The sequence below is a fragment of the Mobula hypostoma genome, chromosome 31, assembly GCF_963921235.1.
Source record: "Mobula hypostoma chromosome 31, sMobHyp1.1, whole genome shotgun sequence".
Taxonomy (NCBI): Eukaryota; Metazoa; Chordata; class Chondrichthyes; order Myliobatiformes; family Myliobatidae; genus Mobula; species Mobula hypostoma.
This window is the reverse complement of record NC_086127.1, coordinates 5,600,279-5,606,852: the sequence shown is the minus strand read 5'-3', so window position 1 is coordinate 5,606,852 and position 6,574 is coordinate 5,600,279. Positions and strand designations below refer to the sequence as shown.

The window sequence follows — 6,574 nt, the reverse complement described above, 5'->3', positions numbered from 1 at the left end:
CGGCGACTTATCCAACTTGATGCTTTCCAAAAGTTTCAGCACATCGTGGTTCTTAATATCTACATCCTCAAGCTTTTCAGTCTGCTGCAAGTCATCACTATAATCACCAAGATCCTTTTCCATAGTGAATACTCAAGTAAAGTATGTCAGAGATAAGTTTTTCTTTACACAGTTTGTTGGATTTTTGGAACAGTCTGGTAGAGGCGTGTGTATCTGCGACGTTTAAAAGACACTTAGGTGGACAGAGTAATAGTTACGGGAAAGTAGGTTTACATAGGTGGAGAAAACATGGTGGTCCGAAGGGCCCCTAGTGTGCTGGACAAGTTCTTTGTTCCTTGTTCCACATTGGTCTTGCCTTCTAAGATTGGACATTAAATACCTCCCAGTTGTGTTGGGGAAGGAGGTTGAGAAAGTGAAAGGCATTAGTTTTATGGTCAGAAGCATTGAATTGGCTCGTTGGTCTAGAGGTATGATTCTCGCTTAGGGCCTGAATTTGCGAGTATGCGAGAGGTCCCGGGTTCAAATCCCGGACGAGCCCCTCTGAATAACATGTTTTAGGACTTTATTCAGTGAAGCACAGGAGAATGAGGGTAGATGGTTAGTGGTATACGAAATTATGAGGAATGTAGATGAGGTCAATGTCTTCAGGGTTTCCCCCTCAGACTGGGTGAGATGACAACTGAAAGTCACAGGTTCAGTATGAAAAGTTATATATTCAAAGAGAGTCTGTGGGGGAACGTCTTCGCTCAGAGGATATCGCTTGAGTGAACGAGATGCAGGTTGAATTTGACAATTAAGAGAAGATTGAATGAGATGGATTCGGAAGGCTATGTTTTTGGAGAGGGTAAATGGAACTAGTCAGAAGGCCGGTATGGACTAGATGGGCCGAAGGACCTGTTCTGTTCTGTACTGCTCCTTGACTCTCTAATCCATGAGGGAGTGGAGCCAGGATATAAATGGAGTGGATAGGAAGCGTTGTGAAGCTGGTGGCCAACTCCTGCACCCATATATTTTTGTTCTTGTGTTACTGAAATTCAGGTCAGTAAATAGAAGCAAATACCGTGAGTATCATACTTTCCACATTGAAATGAGATAAAGACAGTGAACATACAAAATAGTATTTGAGTAGATGACCTTCTTAGTAAATTTCTCTGACGTCTGGAGACGCTCTTGCAGAGCAGAGTGTGTCAAACATAACCTTATTGTTTCACAAAGGAGCTGGGAACACAGGGAATTAGAGCAATCCATGTATACAAAATTATGAGGGGTAAAAACCGGGTTAGTGCAAGCAAGCCTTTTCCACTGAGGTTGGAACTAGAGGTCGCACACTGAGAGTGATTCCTGAGCGAACATTACTACTTTCTCCACAATCCCTTCAGCTACCTCTTTCAGAAATCTGAGCTGTTGTCCATCAGGTCCAGGTGACTTGTCCATCTTCAGTACTTTCAGCTTCCCAAGCAGCTCCTCCTTAGTAATGGAAACCTCATTCATTTCTGTCCCCAAACTCTCTCGGATTTCTGGCATACTGCCAGTGTCTTCCACCGGGAGGACTGGTGCAGGATAGTTATTAATTTCCTCTGCCATTTCATTGTTCCTCCATTTCTAACTCTCCAGTGTCATTTTCCAGCGGTCCGATATATACTCTCGTCTCTCTGTAACTTTTTATATGTCTGAATATCAGACATATTTGGCATCACCTTTGATATTATCAGCTGGCTGTCCTTCGTATTCCATCTTTTATCTCTTTAGCTGCTTTCTGTAGGTTTTTCACAGCTTCCCAGTCCTCTAACTTCCCACTAATAGCTGCTATATTATATGTGACAAATAACGCTCATCTTTATATTTTATCTTTAAGGGCAAATGCCTTGAAGAGTCAACGAGAGACCATTTCGCGACCAGTGACCATAATTCCATCAGGCTGAAAATAGTTCTTCAGAAAGTTAAGGCTGATCTCCAAGTTAAGGTGTTAGTTTAGCGCGGGGCCAATTTGAGAGCGATTAACCGGGGATTTGCAAGGGTTTATGGTTGAGAACAGGCTGATTTTATTTTCTGGTAAATAGACACCTGGTTTTCAGGTGCGATATCCAGAGTTCAGGTAGAGCGTGTTCAGAGGTATCAGAGGTAGTTTTACTATCGCGAGTCACGTGGGGTACTGGAGACTGGAGGGTGGCGAATGCTGAGCATTCAGTGACGATAGACTACAAGGACAGGACAGGAATGAACAAGTCTTTAATCCCAACATTAGTGATGGGAAACAACCTGCGGGTGATTCTGAGAGACACGATCTACCAGCGATTGGAAAGACGAGCTCCGTGCAGGAATGGCCAGCGTAGATTTCGGGCGAGTAAAACGCCTCTCGTGAATGTCGTTGTGTTGTTTGAAAAGGTGACGCAGAGGATGGAGGAGGACAGAGCGCCTCAGGTTACCTGAACACGATCCCATTATCGCCGTGGGAAAACTATCTGCCTATCCAGAGGTCTATGCATCTTATCATCTTGTACAACTCCATCTGGTCGCCTCACGTCCTCTTTCACTCCAAAGAGAAAACCCCCAGCTCGCTCAACTAATCCCCATAATCCGGGCAGCATCCCGGTAAACCTACTCTCTAAACCTCCTACTAGATTCCTATAATGCACCCTACCTTGTGTTATAAATCCTCAGGGTCTGACCAGGTACATCTTCATAATCCGGGCAGCATCCCAGTAAACCTCCTACGTGATTCCTATAATGAACCCAACCTTGTGTTATAAACCCGCAGGGTTTGACTAGATACATCTTCATAATCCGGGCAGCATCCTCTCTAAACCTGCTACTTGATTCCTATACTGAACCCTACCTTGTGTTATAAATCCTCAGGGTCCGACCAGATGCATCTTCTGATCCTGTGAGAAGATGAGGAAGAAAACTCGCAGACCTTGTGGAGACATCTGCTTCATCTTCAGGCAAAGGTGATCTTCCAGGGGACTGAAAGGTGTCTCACGGCGAGCCATTATTTGAGGGTAGCCCAGGCAAAACAAGGAAATACAGGCCGGTGAGCCTGACACTCGCGGTAGAGACGTTACCAGAGGGGTTAATATTGTCAGCACTGCCGTGTGCGCAGTAAATCCGATCTCACAAAGCTGTTAGACTTCTTCGGAGAGGTAACCCGGAGGATCGATGTGTGTAGGGCGGTGAGCGGTGACTACACGGACTTGAGCAGGTCTTTTAACAGAGTCCTGCGTGGATGGCTACTCCGGAAATGCAGATGGCGTTGGGTTTAGGGTGTGCCAGCTAAGTGGAGACGACACACCGGCTTTATGGGAGGGAGACGAGTGATGGTGGAAGGTTGTTTTTAGGACGAGAGGCTCACGAATTGTGGTGCCCTACGTGGATCTCTGCTGTGTACACTGTTTTTGCATCTTTGTTCATACAAATGATTTTGATGAGAATGTACAAGGCTCGGATATTAACTATGCCGATGAGTTTAAACTAGGCAGCGAGGAAGACAGAATATGGTGACCAATATGTCCGTTCAGAATAAACTTACTTTGAAGATTAGCAAAATTATCGGGTGATCCTGAGCAGCTGGGTAAGCGGACCGAGGAATGTGAAATGTCTTTCTGTGCGGATAAGGGAGAGCTGTTGTACTGTGGGAATCAAACCGGTGCGGGACTTGTTCAGCGAACGCTTTGGTGCCCCAGCAGTTTGCGTGTGTTCCGCTGTCGTATTCAGCCGTGGCGTTGAAGAGAAGCAGCAGGAACACTTGTGTTGGCTGGAAAGGAGAAGGTGCAGGAACGGTACGGCATAGGCAGGAGCGGCGCAGTAACATAGAACATAGAACCGTACGGCACAGTACAGGCCCTTCAGCCCAGTGACTTTATAATGTAGTCCATGATCAATCTCACTCTTCCTTGACACATAACTCTCCATTTTCCTATCATCCATGTCCCTTTCTAAACATTTCTTAAATTACCTCAATGTATCTATCACCATCCCGGCAGCATGTCCAGGGGTCTACCACCCTCTTTGTAAAGAACTTCCCTCTGACACCCCCTACACTCCAGTCCATTTATCCGATTCCGTCCTGGGAAGCAGTCCCCAGCTGTCCACTCGATCTGTGCCTCTCGCCATCTTACACACATCTATCCACTCCCTTCTCATCCAAAGATGCGACATCAAATGCCCAGGAAGAATGAAACAAAGAGCCCGAGAGTTGTCAGTGAATGAAACTCTGGAACGAAGGTTAGAAATTTCCATCGAGAGGGATGGGGGGTGGGTGGTGGGGGTTGTATATGGGAGCGAGAGCAATTGGCTGAACGCAGGGATGTTTACACAGAGTGTGGGGTCGTTGGAGAAGGCAGACGCTGGAGTCTAGTGGAAAGACAAAACACCGGACGAAGTCAGCGGGTCAGGCAAGATGTGGAATGGTCGACAATTCCAGTATCTGCAGGGTCTCGACCCCAAACGTTAACCATTCTCTTCTCTCCAGTTCCCCAACTGTTCGTTTTCCTTCTTTGCTTTGAAGGGACTGTGCACTCTTCTAAACACCCGCTGGATAGAGAAGAAAGGAAGAATTAACCGTTGGTTCTCGCCAGTATTGGGGACAATTATAATTGACATCCAAACAACACTTGACCCATGTTACACATACGGCGCAGGTTGAGAGGGAGGTTCTGAGGTCACGTGGTGCGCTGACCTTCATTGGTCAGAGATTGAGTTCCGGTGCCGCGAGGTGACGTAACTCTGTCAGACTCTGGTTCGACCGCACTTGGAGTATTGTGTTCAGTTCAGCTCGTCCCGTTATAGGAAACGCCAGCGATCAGGGATCAATGATCAACGTTTTCGCCGATACATTTACGTGTGTTCGGAAGTTGACGTGGTGTGTTGGGACGAAATGCAACAAAAACATAATTTACCGATGAGAAAACATAAACAATTATATAAATAACGTTCGTGGTTACAGTACGGATATGGAACACAATGTGCATAAATAACACAGACACCAGCGTGTATTTACAATGTAAATAACGTGGTACAATGTGGTTTAAAGTGTTTAAACTGTGGTGCAGTGACTGGAGTGATCGATAGGGGGCGCTGGGTGAGGGGTGGTGGTCCTACATTGAATGGTTGATCGGAATAACTGTCTGGGGGAGGGCTGGGAAAACATTTAAAATTCCTTTAGAGAAGTTTCAGAGGAGGTTCAGCAGGATGTTGCCGGGATTAGAGCACGTCTTGTGAGGGAAGGGTGAACGAGCAAGGGCTTTTCTCTTCGAAGCTACGGAGAATGATAGAGGTGTATAAGACTACAAGAGACATAGACAGGGAGGACAACAGCACCTTTTCCACAGGGTGAAGCGGCCATTACAAAAGGACATGCGTTGAAGATGAGTGGAGGAAAGTTTAGGTGAGAGGTATGTTGTTTTTGTTTTGTACACGGTCTGGTGGATTCTGGGAACGTACTGCCGGGGTGCTGGGCGTGGCTGACACAATAGGGACATAAATAGATACTTGGATAGACAGTTGGCTGTAGAGAAAATAGCGGAATATGAGCTGTGTAGGAGGGAATGGTCCAATTGAAGGCAGAGTGGGTCTGCGTGGGTGGGCACAGCATCGTGGGCGGAAGCGCCTGTAGTGTGCTGTACTGGTCTTTGCTCTTTGATCTACTTTGGTCGTAAAATTCCCTCCGGATGTGTTGAGGAAGGAGATTGAGGAAGTGAAAAGCATCAGTTTTATGTCATAAATATAGAACGGGCTCGTTGGTCTAGAGGTATGATTCTCGCTTTGGCTCTGAATTTCCGGGCATGCGAGAGGTCCCGGGTTCAAATCCCGGAGGAGCCCCTGAATGAGATATTTTAAAACTTCAGTCAGTGGAGGGCAGAAGAACGGGGGGATATATTTAGATGTATACACAATAGTGTTATAATGTTGGCATGGGGCCAAGTGGTTAAGGCGTTCGTCTAGTGATTTGAAGCTCGCTAGTTCGAGCCTTGGCTGAGGCAGCGTGTTGTGTCCTTGAGCAAGGTACTTAACCACACATTGCTCTGCGATGACACCGGTGCCAAGCTGTATGGGTCCTAGTGCCCTTCCCTTGGACAACATCGGTGGCGTGGAGAGGGGAGACTTGCAGCATGGGCAATTACCAGTCTTCCATACAACCTTGCCCAGTTTTAACTTTCCAAGGCGCAAATCCATGGCCTCATGAGACTAACGGATGCCGATAATGGGTCAATGATTGCAGGAAATCCCCCCTCAGGTTGGGCAAGACGACAACTCGAGATCAAAGCTTTGGAGTGGGCGGTGAAATATTCAAGAGGAACGTCTTGGTGAACAGGCAGATGTGTAACAGATGTGGACGGTGGACGGCGGTTGTTCTTCATTCTTATTAACTAGAAACCAGATTATTAATGATGTAAGAGAAATGGGTCACGAGATGGAAAGGTGGAAGGGGACCCGCGTGTCCGTGTACACGAAGCAAGGATTCAGGTGGCACAAGAGATTCTGCAGATACTGGAAATCCACAGTAACACACACAAAATGCAGGAGGAACTCAGCAAGTCAGGCAGCATCTCTGGAGAGGCATAAATAATTAACTCTT

At 46.6% G+C, this 6,574-nt stretch overlaps 1 non-coding gene across 1 annotated transcript; it reads left to right on the top strand.

The window, feature by feature from the left end:
* The first annotated feature begins 450 nt into the window (after positions 1-450).
* trnap-agg (transfer RNA proline (anticodon AGG)) lies at positions 451-538 on the top strand. The gene is given in 2 exon segments: positions 451-486; positions 503-538. It is a non-coding gene; the product is annotated as a tRNA-Pro (tRNA).
* Positions 539-6,574: the final 6,036 nt, after the last annotated feature.